The sequence below is a fragment of the Schistocerca gregaria genome, chromosome 4 (assembly GCF_023897955.1).
Source record: "Schistocerca gregaria isolate iqSchGreg1 chromosome 4, iqSchGreg1.2, whole genome shotgun sequence".
NCBI classification, from domain to species: domain Eukaryota; kingdom Metazoa; phylum Arthropoda; class Insecta; order Orthoptera; family Acrididae; genus Schistocerca; species Schistocerca gregaria.
This window is the reverse complement of record NC_064923.1, coordinates 472443327-472470261: the sequence shown is the minus strand read 5'-3', so window position 1 is coordinate 472470261 and position 26935 is coordinate 472443327. Positions and strand designations below refer to the sequence as shown.

At 43.7% G+C, this 26935-nt stretch overlaps 1 protein-coding gene across 10 annotated transcripts in view; it reads left to right on the top strand.

Annotated features, from left to right (window-relative positions):
- Positions 1–26935, top strand: part of LOC126267309 (kalirin) — a 2010890-nt gene that overhangs the window by 1365063 nt on the left and 618892 nt on the right. The window lies entirely within an intron of this gene.

Here is a 26935-nt window from a genome sequence, read left to right as displayed (position 1 = left end):
GATGAGGCACTGTTACACGCCACATAGTGAATCTCGTCAGTCAGATCTGCGACGGCGTCAAAGGGCACTTCTGTCTGAGGTTCTGCTTCAGCTTTAAGCAGAGGCGGAAGACGACTACTCCAGATCGTACGGAGTAATCTGTCGAGTGCAGTCCCCCCATCAATTTTATTAGGTGCCTCTGGTATTGCGACGGCTACTTGTTCATAATGTCTTCTTGCATCAACACTTCACTCTCAAAGTCCTCTTATGATGCAGGCAAGGTACGATTCAACTCGGTCTTCACTTTACCGTGTGGATCTTGTGCAGGAGGTGCCGCGATTACGTCTTCAATTTCGGCTGCCTTGTGTTGGTCAAGTTGACTGACCTATAGAGGAAATTTCGTAGTATCTTTGGTTATTCCTGCGTAGTGAAAGCAAGCTTTCACCTGCGCAGACAAGAGTGTCGGATCGTTAGGCCAGAATGCCGGTAATCACACAACAAATCGTGACACTGTCGGACCTTCAGCGTCCGCGGAGTCTTGCATTTTAGTAGCTGAACATTCTTTGGTCAGTCCCGGCAGTTGTTCTAGCATCTGTGGGCTGATCACATCCGGTTCACCACCGACAGTGCAGCCACGGCAATAACCGTCCAATCTATTCATGCGTGTGTTCAGGTATCTACATCTATATCTACATAGCTATACCGCAAGTCACCACAGGGTGCATGGCGGAGGGTACCCTGCACAACTACTAGTCATTTCCTTTCCTGTTCCACTCGCAAACTCATTGAGGGAAAAACGAGTGTCTATATGGCTCCGTATGAGCCCTAATTTCTTGTATCTTATCTTCTTCATGCAGTAGAATTGTTCGGCAGTCTGCTTCAAATGCCGGTTCTCTAAATTATCTCAATAGTGTTTCTCGAAAAGAACGTCGCCTTCCCTCCAGGGATTCCCACTTGAGTTTCCGAAGCATCTTCGTAACACTTATGTGTTGTTCGAACCTACTGGTAACAAATCTTGTCTTTCTTCAATCCGACCTGGTACGGATTCCAAACACTCGAGAATCATATATGCGGTCACCTTCACAGGTGAACCACCCGTTCCTAAAACTCTCCCAATAAACCGAAGTCGACCATTCGCCTTCCCTACCACAGCTCTCACATGCTCGTTCCATTTCATATCGCCTTGCAATGTTAGGCCCAGATATTTAAAAGACTTGACTGTATCAAGCAGGACACCTGTAAAACTATATCCGAACGTTACGGGTTTGTTCTTCCTACTCCTCCGTATTAACGCATATTTTTTCTCATTTAGAGCTAGCTTTCATTGATCACACCAAGTGGAAATTTTGTCTATATCGTCTTGCGTATTCCTGCGGTCACTCGACTTTGACGCCTTAGCAATGAGTCGTGACAGCATACAAATTATTGGCGTTCGAATAACTGTTAACAACAAACATTTGATAGCAGATACATGTTGGTGATAAGAAGCAACACGTTTGGACTGATAAATAGTAATAAATCAATTCTAGGCACAGCGGGTCTCAGTGCCAAGAAGTTCTCTCTACCTATCCTCATGGAGCATCTATAAACAAAACAAAACGACCACCGATTCCGAAACACGAGCGCCTCTGGCGTCAGGCCCGTGACCTCATTGACGTCTACGAAATGCACTAGCCGACTTTTATCCGCTGCAGTCTGAGTTGTATTCCATCCTTGGCGACTTGCCCAGCATGAGAACAAACGCAATTCCTTCAATAATTATTGGTTTCCATCCTTTGCCAAGACAAATAAAGCCGTTTTGAGAAAATACGTGAGGCGTATCTGTGGCGCAAGTTTATCCATTATTTTTGATGAATATGATGGGGAATTTTGAAGTTTATTTGAGTCCATTTGACATAAGTTTCGAAGGATCTTCTTCTTCGCGCTACCGTGGACTTATTCTGATAGACACCGCAGGCAGTCGGTGCTGCCTTATAAAAGCGCTTGCTTGTACTGTAGCCTCGGTTGGCGTCGGTTTGTTTGTCGCAACATGTGCACCATGTCGTCCCTCGCAAAGTAGCGCTCACTGGCCGCAGTAGTAATCTTCACGTAGATGGTTGACTATGTGATGTGTGGATTCAGGTGCAGTCGTCCCTAAGTAAGAAAGGGATGTCAACCGATGCAGATTATCTTCCTTCTCTCGTTATCACAAACGACAGAAAAGCACGTTACACTGACACAGGCTGTTTTAGCTCCCGCCGCGCAGAGTGGCCACGCGGTTTGAGGCGCCATGTGCGGCCCCTCCCGCGGAGGTTCGAGTCCTCCCTCGGGCATGGGCGTGTGTGTTGTTCTTAGCATAAGTTAGTTCAAGTATTGTGTAAGTCTAGGGACGGACGACCTCAGCAGTTTGGTCCCTTAGGAATTCACACACATCGGAACATTCAGCCCCTGTAGACGCGGCAGTTACATTAACACACCTGATAAACAAGCAGCTCAAGTGGCATCAGTTAGGAAAAAAAGATTGCAACAAGCCGTGTGACACACGAGCACATACTTTGCTCGTACTCTAGGATTGTATGTATTGATTACTGTATCTGGTTATTAAATGAAATCAGTGCAAAACAGCCATTTGCGAACGGGAAGAGTTGTGACCGCCTTATTGGACAGAGCATTGTAAGTGCTGATAACCCTTTTTCCAGTTTGAAAGTCTTCAGGATCTCAATATCTGCACACCCTGGCAATTATTCCCGTGTGAGCATTTCTTCAAAGTATGAGTTGAAGATATAAGATCCGTAAACGAGTCCGCGTTCATCTTTGGCCCTTTATTCATAAATGATCGTCTTGATCACATATAATTCACAGTGACCGGCGACGGCGTACTGCCATCATCAGGTGTGTCGCAAAATAGAAAAAAAAAAAACACTAATGTGAAGGCCAAATATATAGAACAGCTAAGAAAGCTGACGGCCATAACATACCATTAAAAGTATTCTGATCCAAGTGTCATCATCATATAATGTGTACACGCAGCTGCATAACAAGTGCTAGTGCTGGATTAGCGGTGATGAAATCGGTCGATGGTAGATGCTATTGCCATATTTATGGTACAGAACAAACAGTGGCTAAATACACGCGAACTATCCAGCTGCCACATCACGTGGACAAAGGCTCATCAGATTGCTGCCACTGAACATATGTTACATTTACCGACACGAAAGTCTGCACACGCAACTCAGTACTTTAGTGCCCTGTGAGGAGTAAAGCTTTGACCCTCTGTGATACAAGAGAGACGCATCGCATCCCACGTGTCCCATAACTCTAGCAGCTTTGTTGCAGTGTTCCACGCCTGGTCTACCTGTGCAGATTTATTCCAGCAGCCACTGTACAAAACATCGTGGAGAGTACTTCGTGCCAATACAAGGAAGTTCCTTTGTTACTCCGTTATCTTATTCTCGCGATCTGTACAACCGCTATACAATGGTTATCACATAATTTTTGCTCAGTCTATCTCAAATGGTCATTCTTACCCAACAATCTTTTGCGACAATGACGAAGGCATTTGTTGCAACTCTTTTCGTTTCATTTCGTGTCTTTTTTTAATGGTAACTTTACGTGTTTGAACGCTGTGTTACGTTGTAAGAAGTTTAACGTCAATACTATAATTGGATGCCATCAAGGGGGTTTCTGTTGCCTACGCTCGTTTTCTTGCAACTATCCACGTTTAAATAGCACTGAGGCTGTGTTTCTTTATAGCCACCCAACTTACGTACCTTCATAGATACTACATCGTTATCAGCAAACAAACAGTGTGTTGTTGTCCCTTTTTGATCTGTAATACCTATGTTTAAGTCGATGCATCTTGTCATAATTAAATCAACCACGTCTTCCACGCTGAATCATCGTAATTAAAGAAAAGAAGAAATTAGAAAGTGAAAGAGAAGCTTACCGCAAACCGAATTAAAAAAAACCTTTTTCTGTATGCATCAGCCTTTAGCTGTATTCTACCACTACAGTAGGCCCACTACTGTTATTCCCTAAAAACTTGTTAGCATAGGTATGAAATTATGAATAAATCAGAAGGATTAAAATTTATTATTACTAACTTTTTGCCAGAAAGGCATGTACGAGGTTTTTATTTTGTATTTGCAACATGGAGTTACCCCTTTCATCTTCTACTCTACATAGTCGCCGCACCGACTTACACATGTGTCGTAACGTAGTACCAACTTTCCAGTACCCTTGTCATGAAACATCTGCTTGTGATTTCCGGCCATTCTCTACGCTGTTCTGCAGCTCGTTGTCTGTGCCAAATGCTGCCCTCGTAGGCAGCGGTTTACGTTTGAGGAAAGTCGAAAATCAGAGGGAGCCAAGTGAGGCTGTATGGTAAGCGATCAGACACTGCGCACGTAAACGCCGCAGGTGCGTCTTCATTGCACCTGCAGAGTGCAGTCGAAAATTGTCATGAAGAAGGAAACGCATGACAGTTATGTTAAGTGGGCTGCATAAAATGAGGCGAAATTCTTCAGAAGGACGTAGCATTTGGCGGAAGACGCTATTTTCTATGCTTTTTTACGTGATTGCTGTGCGTTCAGAACAGAGAAGTGCGACGTGACGCAGTAGACATATTAAAGACACTGTGCAACACATCTGCGCAAAGTTTCACACGATTTTCGTTGTGGTTTTAATATCGTGACCAAACGGAGGTCTTTAAAAAAATTAGTACTCGTCCATATATCAAATTTACACTTTCTAGCAACAGATTGTCATTGTGAAGCAATGTTTGTGAACTGCCTGAAAGGGTATCACATGACTCTTATGTACATTTTCATCTTCAGTAATTCGTTGGCAGACAGATATGCCCTTTAGTGGAAGAACGCATTTCACGCGTCTCTAGAAAGTTTTGAGCAATGAGGTACTTACCTGAAGGATTCACTGACACAGCTGCTCCTCTGTCGGTTTTCTGCCTGTAATTAGATTCCGCTAGATCCTGCCACTGTGTGACACAGGCTGCGTAAGTAATTACTTCAGAAGAAAGAAATAAGGCACGAGTCCGCCTGCTTCGCGTTCGTCATTTGTCAGCGCCAGCGATGTAAGCGCATTTCGCGCCATTATTAGCTTAACGTTGCCCGCCAACGTGCAGGCAAATTTCTTGCCTCGCGCAGCGGGGAAATGTTTTCCGCTAACGCCCTGCGAAGGGTTGTCGGGGCAGGGCGTGCACTCGGCGAGTTTCTCCACGGCGCGCTTCCTGGCTTTTTACGCACAGGTAATTCCGTAGATAATTAGCGTTGAAGGGCGAGAATTTTCGGATGGGGTAGCTCCAAAAATGCTCATTATAAAGTTTGCTCCGAGAGGGTTATTTCATTAAGTCTGAGCATCGTCTCGACGTGAAACAATGCTGCCGGTAAGTGAAGCGGAACTCGATTGAATTCCGGACGAGACTTCGGTGCAGTCGTTCGAGTTTGGGGTCAGACGCGTGAGTTTATAGAGGAAGAGAAACAGGAGGTAGGTTAATTTGATTTTTTTTTTCTCCTTGAGTATGTGGTCCCTTCAGAATTCTAAAATGTTGCTGCTCTATCTTATTGGATGTCTCTCTACGAAATTAATAACTAGACGGATTGTCATACTGGTTTTTTAGAGTTACCTGTAATTATTTAATTCTGTTGTGATGTTCCGTTAGGAGACTGATTTGATGCAGTTGTTTATGCTGGTCTATCCTGTGCAGAAAAGACTGCGTTACAGCTTCCACCCTGTCTGCTGAGGTTTTTGATCGACCAGACCTCGGAAGATCAGCAACCGAACCTGTGTTCTTGAACGTCTCATACCAGGCTGCTTTAATGCTCTTTACATCATGTGGATTCCTTCCAAATGTTGTCTGGAAGTGTCTCTGCAGTGTGGTTGGTGATCGTGTCTCATGGTACCACAGGGCACACTGTGCCTTCTCCTGATTGGTTAACATGGCTTCTTGGGCACTGCACCTCATCCACTGCTTACGTACTGCGAACCGAAAACAGAAAAAAAAATTTGATAGTTGTAATCAAGTAGACACAAGTTTCATATTTGTATCTTACTTCTAGGCTGAGCTATCAATTTATGTAATCAGGGAAAGTCTTCTCGGACACCCTGTATATCTGTTTGGGGCAAGATATTGCAGTGCTTTGGGGACAGGCATTCAGGACCGGGTGCATCACGCAGCGTGTGCAGGTCAGTGTAGAGGCAGTCCCGGGAGCAGAGGCGCTGTGTATCTTTAGCAGCTGCGGCTGGGGAAATGGGAAACAGCGTGGCGCGGAGCGGCGCCGTCAGGCCGTCAGCGGCGCCTATTTACTCTGCACACTCTCGCCGCGCCCGTCGGCCGTCACTCGTATAAATGAAGCGCGCCGCGCCTCGCCTCGCCTCGCAAATAGCTCCGCATAAAATGCACCCAAATCTTAAAGCAGGGCTAGCTATCTGCTTACATCCTTCAGCCGGCAGAATCGTGACACCCGACTATTTCGTAGCCGTCAGCTAAGAAGCTCCTGTTGTAACCTAGTCGACATTACTGCCGAGGCCTTGATTTAGGCACTGGTTGTAACAGAGACCGTACCTGCAGGATGTCGTGGCTCTTCTAACGCGCGTTTGCTTAAAATCAGAAAGTTCTACTTACCCACCTTTATGACAGTAAAATGCATAAGAGTCCCACCCACATGAACCGTGGACCTTGCCGCTGGTGGGGAGGCTTGCGTGCCTCGGCGATACAGATAGCCGTACCATAGGTGCAACCACAATGGAAGGATATCTGTGGAGAGGCCATACAAACGTGTGGTTCCCGAAGAGTGGCAGCAGCCTTCTCAGTAGTTGCAGAGGCAACAGTCTGGATGATTGACTGATCTGGCCTTGAAAACTAACCAAAACGGCCTTGCTGTGCTGGTACTGCGAACGGCTGAAAGCGAGGGGAAACTGCAGCCGTAATTTTACCTGAGGGCATGCCCATCAAACCAGTCTCTGGACTGAAGACCACAACAACATACATAAGAGTGGAGTTGTAAAACTACTGTAGGCTACCATATACTACCATAAGTAAGCGTAGACTACCGTAGTTTTCCTAGAAGCTCTGCTCCCTTCAACGTCATAGCCGCGTTACCTGTACGTTGGGTGTGTTGCATACCTATCAGGCGTTACCTAATAAAGATATCTTAATCTACTTATGCAATCAGTGTCTACTGGATTTCCATAAAACCTGGAAGTGGTGAACCGTCTAGAAACTGAATGAGGATTATATATATATATATATATATATATATATATATATATATATATATATATATATAGAGCTGTATACTTGTTCTACATAGTTATCCTTCTGTCTGTTAGTAAAAATACAGTGTTTGTAGCAAAATTGAAATTTAAAATATTTAATTCAGGTTTTATTCGAAAATAGATGATTTATAACGCGACACAGAGGGAGGCTGTAGTAAACACAAAGAAAACAGTAAACATTTATCATGTGGTGCTAGAAAACTTAATTACCTCGTAAAAAGAATAAAAGAAAACAACAAACAACAGTATCTCAAACATCGCCTCAACACTTTGTCGAACTTATACACACATCGAAAAAAGTGTTGCATCACCTCGGTTCGGAGACTTCCTGAACCTGTACAGAAAGTTGGAATAGAGATCAACATAAACATCATTTCCGCCCTTTTTATTGCTCATGAAAACCACACATTGCATGTTGTATCACCATGCACTGAGACCTTCAGGGGTGGTGGTCCAGATTGCTGAACACACCTATACCTGTAATACCCAGTAGCACGTCCTCTTGCATTGATGCATGCCTGTATTCGTCGTGGCATACTATCCACAAGTTTATCAAGGCACTGTTGGTCCAAATTGCCCCACTCCTCAACGGCGATTCGGCGCAGTTCCCTCAGAGTGGTTGGTAGGTCACGTCGTCCATAAATAGCCCTTTTCAATCTATCCCAGGTATGCTCGATAGGGTTCATATCTGGAGAACATGTGGGCACTCTAGTCGAGCGATGTCGATATCCTGAAGAAAGTCATTCACAAGATATGCCCGATGGAGGCGCGAATTGTCGTCCACTGAGGGCTACGACAGGACGAAGCGTCTTCGTCGTTTCTAGGTTCCCGGTTCAATACAAAATATACACACACCCCCTCTGAAGGTTTGTCGGTGGAGTTGTGGTTCACCCTATGTGCCCTATGGGACGTGACTTTTCAATCATCATCCTGTATGCAATTATTTATGTCTTTCCATCTCATGAAAATAAAATGTGAAGTAACCTTCGAGGTACAGGTTCTAGTCAGGCGACTCGGGTCCGACCGACAGCCGTGTCGTCCTCTGCTAATGGCGTCATCGGATGCAGTATGAATGGGGGCGTATGAGGTTAGCAGACAATTCTCCCGGTCGTTACCGGGTTTCTTGACCTTGGAACCGCTGTTAATCGGGAGAGTAGCTCCTCCGTTGGCCTCAAGAGACTTAGTACAGCCAGTACCCGTCCTCCCACCAGGGAAAACTCGCTGGCAGTCGGAGCATTCGAAGCCGTGTCCTCAGCATCGCACTAATCCGCGCCGACCACTCAATTACGGAGGAGGACAAAAATAACATAAACTTTTCTACAATAAAATAAACTATGTATGGTTTATTGGCTATTCCATTACAATCTAATCTATTTTACTTCATACAAGCCGAGCGGGGTGACCTCAGCAGTTTGGTCCCCTAGAAATTCCCCCTCCCCCCCCCCTTCCCTCCGCACACATGCACATTTCACACAAAATCGCTTCGTCCACATTAACGAGAATTTTGAGAGGCATGTAGCGACCTGTCAACTCGCTCACTATTCTAATGCTATGGAGTCTTAGGCTGAACCGAAAGCAGACTGTGAGAGCTGAAATGTGGCAGCCGAACTTGGACTTCTAGTAACAGTACTGGAATCTGTACGTGACAGAATAAAAGCGAAACACGGAAATGTGTGTGCGGAAAACCGTATTTGAGATCCCGTGTAATCGCAGTGGCGCCCGCCGCCCTCGCGGCTGCACGCAGCGCCCTGCGTGGCGGCCCTTATATAAGACGGGGAACCGGGTCGAGGGCCGCGATCGGACGCTCCGCCTCACGCCCGGCCAACTTAGTTCGTCGCAGAACATGGCCAACTTGTCGGCAGCTGTCGGGCGCGCCTAGCGCCCCCGACCCGCGAGTCAACAATGACTGTTCGCCGGCCTCTTCTGACAACTTGCCCTTCTGCCTAGGGCCTCCCCCTGTCCCGCGCATCCTGCAGCCTCTCTCGGTCTTTGAGGTTCGCTGGCAAAGTGCTCGGGGTCGTAGCACCAGCAACCCCTTCCTAGACAGTTTCTCGGCAGCGACTTACAGCACTGGCAGTGACGGGCACTTCTCTGAAGAACCGCGAGACCACCGCGGCCAGCAGATATGTTCTAACAAGGGGACCGCTCTCACTTGTCACTACCGATTTCGTTCCAGTTTATAGTATGTGCAGGGCTTCGCCAGAGATGAGAAGTGACAGAAGTGGTAGTTCCAAATGGCTGAGCGTACAAGAAAAAAAACTGCACTTTTGGCGCGGTTCTGTTGAGTTATGAGCTATTTATGTTAACAGGCCTCCCACTCAACGGTTGGCAGCGCGGAAAGAGTGCTGACCAATAATATGAGGGTCGTTGGGTCGATTATCTGTGCGCAATTTTTTTTATTTTCAATTTTTACGTTACGTACTCTCCAAATAAAACGAAACATAGTTCAGTAGATTTTATTTGTTAATATTTTCGTAAGAGGGTGCGGAAAAGAAAGGCAAAGGAAAATTTGTGTTGCAAGTAAATTTTCCGAAAGGGATTGTAAGGCGCACACGAGGACCTCATACATAAACGTAGAGCTTTTATTATTTTATAGTCAATGATTTACGCGTGCTGAGATGCTATTCGTCGTAAAAACAGGGGAACCAGTAATTTTCAAATGGTTCAAATGGCTGTGAGCACTATGGGACTTAACATCTGAGGTCATCAGTCCCCTAGAACTTAGAACTACTTAAACCTAACTAACCTAATGACATCACACACATCCACGCCCGAGGCAGGATTCGAGCCTTCTCTGCCTCGTGATGACTGGGTGTTGTATGATGTCCTTAGGTTAGTCAGGTTTAAGTAGTTCTAAGTTCTAGGGACTGATGACCTCAGATGTTAAGTCCCTTAGTTCTCAGAGCCGTTTGAACCATTTTTTGAGACACTTTGTTCAGTGCTGCATTTGGAGATCTTGCACTCCTGCATTGACAATAGTGTTTACGCAGCAACTTTAAAATTGTAGAGCACAGTTGTATGCAGTGGAATTGCTGGATGGGTTCTTAGCTTTAAGTGACTCAAAAATCTTCCATAAATCTTGCGGAACAAAGATCTTGCCCACCTTTCTTCGTTTTTCAGTAATTCCGAAATCTCTTTTTTTACTGTTTTCAGAACCCAAATTATTTCATTAAAAAGCTGTGAAGGTTTGTCTCGCGTGCGACGGAGGACACACTGAATATGTGTGAAAGATAAGTAATGACATTGATCCTAAATATAAATCTAAAAGTACCTGAAGGTTGTAGGTGCCGGACAATAAAATTCATTGTAAAATAAGATGGTTCTTTTGAAAATGAAGACTTTGCAAGTTAAAATGCAACCCATGTTCCTTTCCTCATTAGCGTAGAAAATATAGTTTTGTGAAATCGGACAAGTCTTTTTGAAACCCACTGTATAATATTTTCTACATTAAAATGAAAGGCAGTCGCTAGAGCAGTGAATATGACGCCTCACAATGTCATCAGCCATTTGATATCCACTCCTGAACAAAAGCCTCATCTAGACATTCTCATGCATCTCGGTCTTCTCTCTGCTTTCTTTAAGCTTATATATATCCTTTGCAACTTACAGTTTCCTTGCTTCAAAGTCGTAGAAGTCATGTGTCTTACGACTGGTGTGTTACAATCCTCCACCTCGCGCCACATTGTACCAACATTTTCTTTTCAGCAAGGTCAATATCCTCGATAAACTGCATTGTATATTCATGTCAGTTTCTCTACCATTTCTGACATCTGCTGCTCCTACGAACACCATGTTAATTGCTCTTTGACGTTTCACTGATTGCCATGCTTTCTGATTAAAGTTGTCCATACATCTCTTAACTCGCCTATTCTTTCTAGTACCTCGCCAGTTTACACTTTACGTGCCTACTTAATTTTAAATATTGTTTTGTAGCATCACATTTAAAATGTCAATTTCTGTCTTTTCGAATGTCAGTTAATAAACATTTAACTTCTCTTCGACGCTGCGCTGCAGAAGCTTAGCTATTTTTAAATTTGTTCCCCATTTCTCTGTATTTGCTAAAGTAAAGGAGCTCTTTCGCTGAGAAAAATTTCTTTCAACTTTGCCCACTTGCTTCGAATGATTCCCTTGCTTCCATACCTCATGTAATCATACTTCCTAGGTTGGAGAAACCTTTCAATTCATATACTTTTGTGTCGTCCTTAATTTGTGCACTAAGCGAATCATTCTTTTGGATTGGTCCTGATATAAATAGCGAATAACTGGCGCAAAAAAAGAAAATATAATAACGAAAACGGCAGTTTTTCATTATTTGCATGGGCTATGTGCCGTATGCAATACTGTAAGTGGCTACCCCATTTTCCGACTTACAGTTGTGATGGTGGATATTCGTATACGCATGTTCTGAGATTCGGCGTAGGAAGGTAGACGAAAGCAAATCTCGTTGGTATAAGATGCCATGTTCAGTAGTCTTGCGCAGTGAATAGCTGGAATAGTTCAGAAACCTTACTGGCGAACGTTTTCATGCCCAATATCCCAGTGCACTGAATATCTGAAATAATTCATAATGAGCCGTAGGTTAGTTCACTTTTTTTACTTTCGTATCATCAGCTTTTGGTTTGTATCCAATTTTGTGAAACTGTAAAAGTTAGAGCAACTGAAAATGACGAAATCGTAATCACTAACTCGTTTTCGTGGTGTTTGTTTATTGCTTTCCTGTGTAAAAAGCAGCCTGAGTACTACTTCATGAGCTTGTTGAATGTTTCATGATTTAGTTTTTTTTACTGAAATATTTATATCAACTATTACGATTTTACGGAGGTTGTTTTGCTGGAATCGCTGCAAAATGCTTCCTGGTGTTGTAACCAGATTGTCCGCTAGTGAGATTTTTGTGCAGCGGCGACATACTTTGAGTACACTATAAAATCAGCGAAAGTCCACCACTGAGCAGCGATTGTTGGTCTAGAAACTTCTGCGAGTTTTGTACTTCGAGCTACATGTTTCGCTGACGGCCTTAGTACTTTTCCTCCATTGTTTATAATCATTTATGAAAATAGGTGGTGTTTTGAAATAGATTAAAATGGCTCTGTGCACTATGGGACTCAACTGCTTTGGTCATAAATCCCCTAGAACTTAGAACTACTTAAACGTAATTAACCTAAGGACTTCACACACATCCATGCCCGAGCCAGGATTCGAACCTGCGACCGTAGCAGTCGCACGGTTCCGGACTGCGCGCCTAGAACCGCGAGACCACCGCGGCCGGCTGAAATACAGTACATTCAGTTAGAATTGTAGAATCTATAGTTCGGATCCAGAGTGATGATACCGAAAATTATTTCTCAACCGTATTCACCTGAAGAAAGACTCTAAGTCATCGGAACTAGTATTGCATCCGTAGAGGTACTCTGTCATATCTCTGCAGTAGTGGAAGTTTATTATGACAGTCTTTTTCTTTATCAAAAATGGTTCAAATGGCTCTGAGCACTATGGGACTTAACATTTGAGGTCATAAGTCCCCTAGAACTTAGAACTACTTAAACCTAACTAACCTAAGAACACCACACAGATCCATGACCGAGGCAGGATTCGAACCTGCGACCGTAGCTGTCGCGCGGTTCCGGACTGAAGCGCCTAGAACCACCAGGCCACCGCGGCCGGCTTTTCATTATCAGCATTGGACCGATGTAAGAAAATCTGGTAACATAATTATCTTTCAGAATATATCTGAAATATACGACTCGATGTGTAACTGGGATTGTTTATTCTTCTCTAAAAACATGCAATTTTTAGTGAATGTTCTTTGCGTAATGTCGTGTCTAAAAACGCCAAACTGAAGATACCGAACGGATATTGTGTATGTAGCTTAGCAAGAGAAAGACGAAAGTTGGTGGGTGCCCAGATGAACGAAAAATAAAAAAAATAACAGTCCAATAAAGAGTTACAGATAGCATACCCAAAATTTCAACTGAACTAGCTATTACTAATGACCTCCGTTCTCCCGCTACCTGTATACGATTCCACTTTCGCACATCCTGATAAGAGCCGTTTACAGCACCCCCTCTTGTAATCTGTCATGAGCGCACGTCCTCAACAACAGTTAGTACTACTCGCTGTATTTGTTATTAACCTCCAATTAATGTACAGTTCATTGTTTGTATAGATTCGATGTTAAATTTTTTATAATGGGAGCGTCATTATCACTTGCTTATGAAGATTTGCTATGTGTGAAAGGTCTTCAGAACATACGATATGAGTTTTCGTAAAACGGCGGCAAATCTTCTTCTGAATCACGCACTCGAGACGAAAGAGGCTCATCTTTCTTGCTTATTCATCGCAGTCTCTGCACGGATGGACTGAAACGTTAATGTAATTTATAAAAAAAAAAAAACTATTTTCTTGTGAGAGGAAGACGTCACGGAACAGAAAGATCTGTAATTCTGATCCGCTCCCAGTGTTGTTTTAGTTATTACCAGTTAATTGCGAGGCAAAATGTGGACAGACTTCGTGAAATTAAATCCGCATTCTCATTTATTCTGAATAGAGACGGCGTATTTACTGCAGTTATAGTACAATGACTCTGCCATCAAGGTTTTATAGACTTGTCGAAGAACTGAAGGCGATGCTGCTATACTTTTTGCCTATTCATTTTTTGTTATCTTCGTTAGCGTTTCGTGAAGTAGTCTGGATAAGCGTTACTATGTTTCAGTCTTGTCCATATAATTTGAACGGGTCATCCATTCTCTGATGCAAGAACCAGTAATCGTTTACGCGTTCATAACGCGAATAAAGTAGAAATCACCGTTGAAATGCCATGTCAATAGCATTTGGGCCGCGCTACTCATCAGAGTGTGAGGAAAACGATAACAGAATCCATCAATCAGCATGTGACGGGCACGTTTACAGTTTTAATTAATTTAATTACCGACAGCGAGAAACGACCGCTGACATCGTATGTCAAACGTGTATTTCGTGGCGCGATTTGCTTCCTCGTCACTTTTTTTTCCCTGAACGTCAGGGAGGGAGGGAGAGGTGGACAGGGAAAGAGCGATTAAAAATACATAGGTTCAAAGTTATGTCGTGCCGATAACTTCCACAAGGCTGGACCTCTCTGCCGGTAATGTATCAGAAGTGCATTTCCACCAGCAAAGCACAGAGCATTTCTTCTTTATTGGTTCACGCCTCCTCCAAAGATCGGCTGCTATTTCATTCATAGGATATAGAGCGCAGTCAGTCTTCCATAAGTGCCTTATTGTCGTAGAATTTGATCTTTCACGATTTTGTAAAATTCATTTTATATCCCTTGCTTGTACGTTGGAGGATTTAAAAGATGAAAGTTCGATCTGTGAAGCATAGCAGGCGATGGGCTGGTGAGAAGTGTTTGTGTATGGGGGACGGGGGTGGGAGGGAGGAAGGGGAGTATGAGAGGGTTTGTAGGTGATCCTGACAACTAATGTAGTTGCAGCATTCACGCTGGATTTCTTCCTCACGGAAGGATGGTTTAGTTCTGAAAACGATTGCTTACAGACTGCAGAATGGTCGTTATTCCTCCGAGGCCACTGTGTACTAAGAGATGCGCTGAATGTGTACAAATGGGAGAGAATCTCAAGGGACTGACTTAAAATTTCGAGAGCGCATTTTGAAGGAGGTGCCGGACGGCATATTAGTTCTTCGCACGGACGTCTCGCGAATTGTTGCGGAGAGAAAGTCAGTTGCTTTTGAGTAGATCGCTCGGCCCCTGTTTTTCATTGAAGTGGTCGGCCATCCATTTCAAACGTTGTGTGTCATGCAGATTGGTAGTTTTTTATTCATGTGAAGAATATATTTGTGTCGATATAGCCAAGTATTCTGGCGAAACTTATTAACTTGTGTTCACGGGGAATCGTTGCAGCGGTTTATCTTGTGAAACCGACATCGTTCAAACCGCATGTGCTTGTTGATATCAGGACACTCATAACAACGCTGCTGAGCGTCCTAAAGTCAACATTATCATCGTCATATTTTACGTAATAACTACATAAAGGAAAATGATAGTGGTAGTAAAACTACCCTCCGTTACGCTACGCAATGAGAAGTGGCTTAAGTGTTTAAGACGTCATAGCTCATAAGGTATGCATTTTAGAGCCCGTGTTCATCAGAATATTTTTGGTTTAGTCCGTCCTACAACCTATAAAAATATGACAAGCAAAAATCTTGCAGTAGAGGAGATTTGTTTCACTTTATCGAACATGAACAATCTTAGCACGAACTGTACGGTACACTTATTCCACTGTCAGAGGTGTCAGAAAGATTTCCATTTATAACTTTCGGCTCAGTATTTCCGTACCAAAGTCCCTTATCTCAAATCGATACATTTGCCCTTCTCCATCATCCTTCAAAGCTGGTAACATCATCACGGAATCACCCTGGAGATGTTGATGGAGTTGTGGCAGTACTGCCGTGTGTATTGTTTTGGCCGGTATACTCTTATATTTTTAATTTTTAAGTATAGTGTAATATGCTTATTTCTTCATACCATCTTTGTGTATTTCATTATGTTTGACCTAGCGAGGTGGCGCAGTGGCTAGCACACTGGACCCGCATTCGGGAGGACGACGGTTCAATCCCGCGTCCGGCCATCCTGATTTAGGTTTTCCGTGATTTCCCTAAAATCGCTCCAGGCAAATGCCAGGATGGTTCCTTTGAAAGGGCACTTCCGACTTCCTTTCCCGTCGTTCCCTAATCCGATGAGACCGATGACCTTGCTGTCTGGTCTCTTCCCCCAACCAACGCAACCCCCCCCCCCCCCCCTCCTCACCATTATGCTTGGATTTTTTATTTAGTTATTTAGTCCTAAAAGTTCACATGTTACATGTAGTTGGAAAAACAATCTTTTCACAGCTACGTTTTTAACTGTCTTGGTTCTGATGTGGAGCGCGTATTTCAGTTTTTAAGATGTGTATGTTCCTGCAAGTACCGACGGAATATGACGTAAATTTTCTAGATAAGCATTATGTGTCGCGTCACTTGTGTAGCAGGTCCGTCACTCTCTCATAACGTGCTACAGGCCATATTTTTGGCTTACTACGCGGCATAGTGTAATTCCTATAGATGTTACGTTGCTCATGCGACGACACGCTCTGACTACGTGTTTATTACCGAGACGATGAATTAAAATTTTAGTTTGTATGTTTTCAGCCAGTCTTGAATAAAGCCATGTAAAAAAAGAAGCTTCCGTTTCGAACATGAATGTCAAATAATTTTGTATTTGCCTGATGAATTATCATCGATACCTGCCAATCCGCGCAATTCGTGCAGAGAGAGAGAGCAGGTCGTAAAACGCACGTCTCACAATTAATTTACCTGCGAGAAACGAAATACCGATCCGTAATAACGAGCCCGGTTTTCCCGCTAAAATAAAACCGCTCAGCCCCAAATCGACTACAAATAACCAGGCGTTAATGAATGCTCATAAAGTTGTGGCGCCCAGGGGTACAGAGGGGTCGCAAATACTGGCGTGCTTGTGGTGTCGTCGGTCGATTAATGCATCTGCGACTCTCCCGGCAAACCCGTTAGTTCACCCGCTCTCGTTCGTATTTACTACCGGTAACCAAACTGCAAGAGCAAGTTACACGACAGCTGAATCACATGCAACAATGAACGCAACGTAAAAGCGACTATTCCATTTGACGTCATAGATCACCACGAATAACAGATGAAGTACGAACACCTCATCTCCGTCAGAAAATTCGATAATTATTTTATTACTGAGATGTGTCAACTGCACCAAAAACAATCTGCGAGAGTCAAGATAAGAAATTACTAGAACAAGATACGGAATATGAAGTAATATGTATTCGTAGTTTGAACTACCGCTCTGATAATGGCAGGGAACATCCCGTTTGCAATAATTGGAAGCGACAAATTGAAACTGTTCGTGTGCATTAAAACTGGGCTCCGTCGGAACAGGCTTCCGAGAGGCTCAACAGTATCGACCGACCGCCGCGTCATCCTCAACAGCAGGCGTGCGTGATGCAGAAACAGAGGGCCACGTGGTCAGCAAACCTCTCTCTCGGCTGTTGTCAGTTTTCGTGACCGCAGCCGCAACTTATTAAACAAGCAGCTTCTCAATTGTCATCACAAGGGCTGAGTGCAACTGGATTGCTGACAGCGCTCGGTAGACCCGCACGGTCTCCCCTCGACGTGCTAGCCAAGCCCGACAGCGGTTAACCCAGTGATCTGAAGGGAACTGCAGCGTAGGATGGGAAAAAAAACGACTGGTTAATACTGATGCCGGTATAGTAGTTTTGAAAAACTGGTTGTTGTTGTGGTCTTCAGTCCGAAGACTGGTTTGATGCAGCTCTCTCTGCTACTCTATCCTGTGCAAGCCTCTACATCTCCCAGTACCTACTGCAACCTACATCCTTCTGAATCTGTTTTGTATTCCTCTCTTGGTCTCCCTCTATAATTATTACCCTCCAAGCTGCCCTCCAATACTAAATTGGTGATCCCTTGATGCCTCAGAACATGTCCTACTAACCGATCCCTTCTTCTAGTCATGTTGTGCCACCAACTCCTCTTCTCTCCAATTCTATTCAATACCTCCTCGTTAGTTATGTGATCTACCCATCTAATCTTCAGCATTCTTCTGTAGCAGCACATTTCGAAAGCTTCTATTCTTTTCTTGTCTAAACTATTTATCGTCCATGTTTCAGTTCCATATAGGGCTACGCTCCATACAAATACTTTCAGAAACGATTTCCTGACGCTTAAATCTATACTCGATGTTAACAAATTTCTCTTCTTCAGAAACGCTTTCCTTGCCGTTGCCAGTCTACATTTTATATCCTCTATACTTCGACCGTCATCAGTTATTTTGCTCCCCAAATAGCAAAACTCATTCACCACTCTAAGTGTCTCATTTCCTAATGTAATTCCTGCAGCATCACCCGATTTAATTCGACTCATTCCATTACCCTCGTTTTGCTTTTATTGATGTTCATCTTATATCCTGCTTTCAAGACACGGTCCATTCCATTCTGCTGCTCTTCCAGGTCCTTTGCTGCCTCTGACAGAATTACAATGTCATCGGCGAACCTCAAAGTTTTTATTTCTTCTCCATGTATTTTAATACGTATTACGATTCTTTCTTTTGTTCCCTTTACTGCTTGCTCAATATACAGATTGAATAACATCGGGGAGAGGCTACAACCCTGCCTCACTCCCTTCCCAACCACTGATTCCCTTTCATGCCCCTCGACTCTTATAACTGCCATCTGGTTTCTGTACAAATTGTAAACAGTTTTTGGTATTTGTTTGGTTTTGGTTATAACAGACGTTTATTTTTTACCTATAACAAAGTGAAAAACGAAAATATCAATTAGCCCCAGCATCAGTGCTACAATTTTTCGTTTTCAAATAAACTTAAAAAAATGCTTAATTTTTATTCGTTTAACTTGAATTGGTTTGAAATGCTGCGTGCGTTGTTACAGGAAATAGGAAAACCGATCAGTAGTGTTTTAATAACAACACCAACAGTTAGAAACGAGCAACAAACACATGGCATAAGAATTGGCACAGCACTGCAGAGACAATCATGTCCCTGTTGCCATCTGTGGCTTAAGATACGCGTGTACGTGCTATATGTAAAACTTGCCCCCATCTGGTCTGTACGGTAGTTTCTCGCTGTCTTTGCCGGACGTCCATTGTATTGGAGAATGGGATCATTCCTAGTCAAGAAATACTTTCACAAGTGACGTACCAGCAAAGTACAACCCTTTAATTCTTTTAAAAGATTATGGATTTGTCCGCGATTTCTATGAAATTGTAAGACAGGATAGAAATTATGAATACAGATAATAAATTAAACTTAAGAACTATTCATTCATAGTAAACAATAAGAATAGAAAGTAGCTGATCTGCTGCCTTTGTCTGCACAAACGTCTTTACCTGGTTAATCCTTGAAAACGGACCAATTGCGAAATTGTTGCCCTTGAAAACAAACAAATTAACACGAAAAACAGATTTCGTCAACAGTACTACCCACCGGCCTGTGCCTGTAAGGTAAGTGCATGTCTCGAACAGCCGCTCGCTGGATGACGATCTTCAAGGAACGCTCCTGGTGGGGGAAGTTGCCTTTCGCGGAAGAACATTACAGTTGCCGTACAAGATGCCTACGCAAACCATGTCCATAGGCGTTACTTGCGTTTGTGTTATTAGCGGATAATTATCTTCATTCAGTGTAGTGTTAACGCACTCTGTGGAAAATAAGCAGCCACGGGCACATGTACACACTGCTTTGTCAGTGATTCAGGGTCGGTATAACTTTGTAAACACCCTGTAGTTGCTTCTTGTGACTTAGCAGGGTAGGTGTAGTGTTGAATCACTTCTGGATCTTCAGTTTGTATATCTTTGAAGGAGGGAAGTGCATGAACACAGCCGACCAGAGTGGCCGAGCGGTTCTAGGCGCTACGGTCGCAGGTTCGAATCCTGCCTCGGGCATGGGTGTGTGTGATGTCCTTAGTTTAGATAGGTTTAAGTAGTTCTAAGTTCTAGGGGACTGATGACCTCAGAAGTTAAGTCCCATAGTGCTCAGGGTCATTTGAACCATTTTTTTTGCATGAACACAATCTGGCAACCACATTCTCTCGAGCTTGTGTATGAATGGCGGTTATCGATGAAACAACCGGTTCTCGGTTATACCCGTTTTTTTCCACGCCACTTTAACATGACTGCTAAAACTGCTGAAAATAACCAGTCTCTGAAATAACCGATTTTCGGCTTTTTATTCCTATTATTTCCTGTAACAAACGTAGAAATCGAGAAAAGACTGAAAAACTTTGATTCCTTTAATTTCAAGATACACAGAATTAAAATTTAAATAAAATAGGCAAAAAAAAGAAAAGAAAATTCACTCCATCCACAGCTCGCTGCTTTTCTCTGAAAGTGGTAAGTGGTTGACCACTACAAAAAATCACCACAATTCTTCTACTAGCTCTAATTTTTTGAAACTGCCCAAACATCATATATAATACTCGGGGTAATATTTGAACATTACGAATTGTCAGTGCTGAAGGGGGAAAACTGAGGATGCGAACCATTTCTCATGTTAATTTGTACGTTTTCAACTGCTACAAGTAGATAACGGCATATTACATAGAGACAGGCAGAAAATCAGCTACTATGAATGAACTGTGAAGTTACAAGTTTTCTCCTCATATGATGTCGCAAGTGTGTTGTGGCTTCTGTCGTTTTTAACCTTTTAAAGTAAATGGAGCATTGTACTTCATTGATACCGCACTTGGCAAAGTACTTCCAGACTAGGGACGGTACCTTTCTGTAATACAACTGATGTTCGATGACGACAGTGAGAAACTATGTACGAAACCTTGCACCATACACAAAGCATGTAGCCGCATTCCGTCTAACAGGCCACTCCACATGGTAACAGGTACATTAGCGTCTCAGCAATTCTGTTCCAAATCTTATCCAATGTGTTTTTTGCTCGTTTCTGTCGACTTTTTTTACTGAAATAGCATAGATAACTTTTTCTGTTTTTATAATAACGCAATATTTCAAACCGATGCATATTTTACGAATAAAAAGTAATTGTAGTTTGAAAAAGGTTTATGTATTTCGTATGTTTGACTGATATTTCGGTTTTTTATCCAGTAGTCAGTGAAAAATAAAAGCACCTATTATAACCGAGACCAAACGAATACCGGTTTTGTTTTAACCGATCGGTTTTACCCATCCTTAGCTTGTACCCAACACTTTCTCCCCTCCTTCAATCTTGCTACACTTCCGGAACACAATTTATACCTTAGCAAACTCTTCTACGCATGTGCGTGCTACACAGATTTAATATTCGTTTTTTAACATACTTCATTTAAAGATAAACATCCATTTTATACCGTTGAAACAAAATTTTTAATGATGTGCGACTTTTCCATCCCCTGTAACGCGGAAACAATTTGTCGTAAAGACAAAATGAACAGGACCTTTCTGAGGGAAATTTTATGTTGTTTAATTTTCTAGGAAACTTATTCGCTAGAAGCCGCAGATTCCGAGTTAGTAGAGGGGGAAAAAGGCACACCCCACCGTTTAGAAGCTTTAGTATTTTTTTCATGACACTCGTTTTTTAGCGACTGCACAATATTTTTCCTCCTATTTTTTGGTCACACGGATCATAACTGGCAAGTGGACGACGCAATAACGTAGTAGTACTAATTTGGTATATGGTCGCAGATAAAAAACAAGAAAGCCAGGATCCAGCATTTGGTATTCTCTTCCGCCCGACAGTGGGCTTTCGGTCCCTGGCGACCCTATTGTTGACGCGACATTGGACGCGACGGCGGGATCGCCGGATATTGTTATTGGGGGCGGTGTTTTTTGGGGCAGGCCGCTGTGGGAATAAGGCGCGTAATCCCGCACACGACGCAGGATGCCACTCGATCCCTTGCGGTCGATACCTGATAACCCTGGCGCCTGCAGCGCGCGGCAACGGCTCGGCACAGCACAGCACGCCGGGCCTCCTGAAATATCGCGCCCTCGGCTTTTATCGTTCTCACAAATGGCACAACCAGTGTCCCCCCCCCTATCTCTCTCTCTCTCCTCTCTCTCTCTCTCTCTCTCTCTCTCTCTCTCTCTCTCTCTCAACACAAAAAACGCTATGCCCTCAGCGATACCCTCCGGATACTACGGGGCTGAATTGAGCGCGAAATTGTTGTGTTGTCTCTTCTGCTACATTCAGCTGGATGGCATGGATACTGGTTATCGCCGAGGCAGCCACAGACAGCAGAAGTGGATGCTCTACGTTGAGATGTATCGAGCCACGTATCCCGTCTTTTCTGCTGGTAACTTGTTTATCGCACACCTTACTTTGCGCAAAGGCGGTAAAGTGAGAAGTCTTTTAAGATGAACATGCGATTTCCAATCAAACATATAAGTGCTTTAAAACGTTATAATCGCTCCGTTGACGTTTTAATCACATACAATGTGCTCGAAACCTTGCGGGTAAACGGAGACAGACGAATAAACTGTATACATGGTGTGATGTTTATTGGAAATATTTCGTCACAGATAGGCTAGAATATTGAGAAAGTATCAAGTGAGAGTCATCTTTCGCCCTATTTCCAAAATTTCATCGCTGGTGAGATCCGTTAAAGACGCCCTGGGCCTATATAAATCAGGTGTTTACAAGATTCCGTGTGAATGCGGCAAATCACATATAGGGCAAACAACACGAACTGTGCAGGAACGCATTGCGGAACACCAACGGCATACACGCCTTCTCCAACCCACCACGTCCGCACTCGCCGAACATTGTTTTCTTACAGACCACTCCATGAATTACGACGACACAAAAATTTTGGCCCATACGTCAAACTTTTGGAGCTCTATTATCAATGAATCTGTGGAAATAAGATTGTCTGACAACGAGACTCTCATCACTCGAGATAGCGGTTATCAGCAAAACTCTGCTTGGAATCCTGTTATAGAGAAACTTCGTAGTAGACGTAGCTATCTGCATAAAGATGGAAATCGACCTGATTTCGATACGCCAAGCTTTCACCGTGGAGAGCGCGAGGCACAACGCACGGAGCTGTTATGTACGCGCACGCTGAGCCGCGGATGCTCAGTGTCACCTCAGTATGGCTTTAAGTAGCAGAGCTCAGCGCGTATTCGCCAGTACTGCCACAGCGGTACTCACCTGAAGATGGCCAGAAGACTGCGCCGAAATATCGTGGCAGTTCTCCCGTGTTTTTATGTATGCATGGTGCTTTACATCAAACACTTACGATTGGTAGATCACGTCACGTGGAATATTTTTTGCTGTAGAAAAAAATGCTCGATGACGTTTTCCGGCAACACTAGTCGTCTTTTACTGTCGGTTATGCCTCTCAGAGGCGGCATGGCGCCGGCCCTCTGCAGCGTTTACACGCAGTGTGTGTTGCCTACAATTCACTCGTCTGTTCCGCGTGAAATGGGGCAGGCTGAGCTTCTAAAAATCTCCCGCCTCTTAGAGACACACTTTCATCAGGGTTTCTGGGCTAGGTAATATTCAGATGCAGTACACCTGCTTGGCAGACCCAGCAAGTACGCCGTCGCAGGGTCGGCGAATTCAGTTTTAGTGTCGCCGGGATGTGTCAGCGAACATTTTTCTATAATAGAAGGTGTTCCCTACGACATGAGCTGACGCCTCTAGACGCTTGATCCAAATACTCTGGAACACCCTCTATATGAAGACATGAGGTGAGCTACTCAGTAAATGAGTGTTGGAGGCATATGCACGGATTCCTGCGTTGCCGTCCTGGGTGGTTTCGTCTCTTGAGGGTGTGTACCGTTGCCTTCGTACGACCTAGTATTGTGTTTGCGTTATTATGGATGAAGAGAAAGCAGAGGGTGAAAATCGGTTTCGACACATCGTTTACGACTCTCGAATAGCACCGAGGGGGGGGGGGGGGGGCGGTGTCAGGGTTAACGTCCCCATCCGATGGACTAGTCACCATCGGCATTGTCGCCTGCCGTCATTCCGTGGGACGCTGTGGAGAGATTTGGAATGTAACTGGCAAGTTGGCGCAAAGTTTTGCGATTGTGTACGTTACGTCATCACTTCTGCTCCCGTTGGGGCCCAGACACTGTTGGTGAAAATTCTTCCACCAAGGGGATTGGAACCGACTACCTCTGAGTGGACAGTTTTTGTACAAGCGTGCGTTAGTGATCTGAGCTACCGAGGTTGGCGAATAATGCATAGTGTATCAAAAAGCCAAGTGCAAATGAAGAGAGTGGAAAATAAAGAAAGATACATTCATGACAAAATGGCTGTAAGACGGGTTACAGCGTACCATTACTTATGTTTAGCTTGTATGTTAATGAAGCACTGAAAGTAGTAAAAAAAGCAGAAGCTGATGGAACAGACTCCAGTGTTGAACGCAGCAAGTAACATAGCTCTCCTAAATTTGAGGAAGTTAAGCAACTATTCCCATACATGATTAGCTGCCCACTTAGTTCAGGTTTTGAGCAAAGGAAAAACATAGCCAAAACCAAACTGATAGTAGTAAGGAAAAGAAGATTAACGGCTTGCTGTTCATACAAAAATTTGGGTGGGACTCCAGCTACTTCAGACTGGCATATGTCTCGTACTTACTTGCGGTTTCTTATCTTCTGACATTTTCTCTCCTTTGCTCTGCTTTTTACCTGGCTTACTGCTTTAAGTGATGACGGAAATATAAAACTGGCACTGTACTTTTCTTCCCCTGGAAACCTCTAGACTTCGATTGTTAAAGCAGAAAAGGCACAGAAGACCTTGATGTATCAACCCTTTCAACTTCGCCAAAAAATCATTCTATTCACCCAAAAATGTGAAAGGTAATGCAGAAGTACTGGTAAGATGCTACTACTTAGGGAGAAAGATTTCACAAGATTGATGAGGCAGAAAGACATCAGAAAAAAAGTGCCAAAATTTTCATCGACCCAAAGATCCAGTAGGTATCAAATATTTACATGGAAATGAGGAAGCAAATGGAACACAGCACAGTACAGTATACAATTGAGACGTCGAGCCTGAGAAAAGCGCATAAAAAGAAAGGAGGGGGTGCATTTGAAATGGGCAGAACGAGATATCCTTCTGATTCATTATTTCTGGGTTTAGTACAAAAAACCTACTAAAATACATGAAATTGAAAGTTACAGCAGATTAACACTGCATGTCATACCAGGACTTGAACCTGTGACCTTTAGAAGGTGAGAGAAGAGGTTCTGGTGGAAATAAAGCAGCGAGCGAGGGTCGTGAGTCGTGCTCGTATAGCTTAATGGGAAGAGAACTTGGCTACGAAAGGCAGAAGTCTCAGGCTCGAGTCCCGATTCGGCATTCAGTTTCAGTCTGCCAGAAGCTTCAAATCAGCGCACATTCGTCGCAGAGTGAAAATTCATGCTGAACAAGCCAAGTTTGTTTAATGGTTGCCAGAGTGGCTGTTCTTAGCAGAACGGAAGCCGAAAATGAGTGGAGACCCGTCTACTGTCTGTCCAGTAACGTTTTTATTTCGACAGTATACACTTCGTAGTGCAGATTCATATTTGGGCTTCAGCTGCTATTGAAGGACCTTCATTGTGATGTCAACACTATTTATAAAGAGTACCTGTGAACTTTCTGTTCGCTGATTTGTTTTCTACATGAATGGGAATATTGAGAAAGCGCACGTGTCATCTGTTGACGAAACTGAGTTTCCTCTGATTTTGTACTTTCAGCGTATAGGCCGATCATGACGTTTTGCCTTTTTCTATATTGTTATGCAGCTTTTACATCACCTAAACCGAAGAGAACCCCGTACACGTACAAAAGATAATGGCTTTCTCAAAATTTTATACTGTCAGCACTGCTTCAAGCAGTACCTGCTCAAAGGACATGACCTAAGGCGATTTCTACCATACCTGTCAAAAGAAATCATACAGAGAGTCTACGCTGACACATACAATTGGCCAACATGTGTGTCGAGTATAATTACAAAGCGAATGGAAATTGGCCATAGTCTGTTTCGTTGTTTTTTATGTTAGCAATAAAGTGTGATTTAAGTAATGAATTATGCTTATTTATAACAAAATATTGAGAAAGCCCCACGTTAACGAAATAAATTTTAACTTAACGTCAGCAAAAATATATCATTATTGTTTACAGTGCAATGGAATTCCTCCCTCTACGTTCATTTTAACGAAAAATGAGAGGAAAACAGGGATTCATCATAATTTTAAGACCTGGTATGTTTTTGTAATTCCTGAAGAGTTAAGTTTTTTTTTTTAAACGCATGTTTTCTCAATATTCCGATTCAAATGACATCACAATGAATGTTCTTCGATAATGACTGAATCCTGATGATGAAGCTATGCTTCGAAACGGCCATTCGAGACATGAAAAAGTTATTTGAAAAAAAAAAGCAATTGAGTTTAATGTTAATTTTTCCATGGGGTTTATTTGTTTGAGTGGTAACATTTTCCGTTCGCTACTTCGGAAAGGAGAGGGGAAAAAAAAAGAAAAGGAGAAATGTACCTTCAATCTCAAATTTAAAGAGGTCACAAATACTGTTGGTAGTGTTAGGTGATATGATTTCAATCGTCCTACAGAGGATAAGAACCACCGATTTAGATACAGTGAACTGATGTTACGCGGTAGATGACCGTTTCGCCGGGCTGGCGGTTTGGCAGGTGGTTCTCTCAGAGTGGCTAGTCTGCAGACGTCGGCAACTCAGGACATCATTAAAACATTTCGTAGCGTGCGGGGGCGGGCGAACACCACGGGGCAGCCTATTGTGTGGAGGCCGCACTGCACACAATGGCCGAGGAGGGTGGCAGGGGCGGGAAGGGGCCCCAGAATGCGGCTCGCCGCCGTAGCGGGCCGAGATTTCGCTCGGACACGGCAGCCGCGGCCGCGCCAAGAATGCGCCGAGCTGTGGCCGGTCCGCAGGCCGCTGCAGTCGCGCTAACGAAGTTAGGCTCCGCTGCAAAACAGTGGCGCCCGCACCAGAGGCGCTATCTAATTAACCGCGCCTAATAAAGCCTCTGACACGGCTGCAATATTATCCGCTCCCGCACTGGCTCGGCCACTTCCTTCGCTCTCAATTAGGCCGTTGAGCAGGCCGCTTGTGGTTCGTTAGCGCCACGCCAGTTGCCCTGCAACTGGCCCGTTACTACTACTACTTCCTGCTCCTCC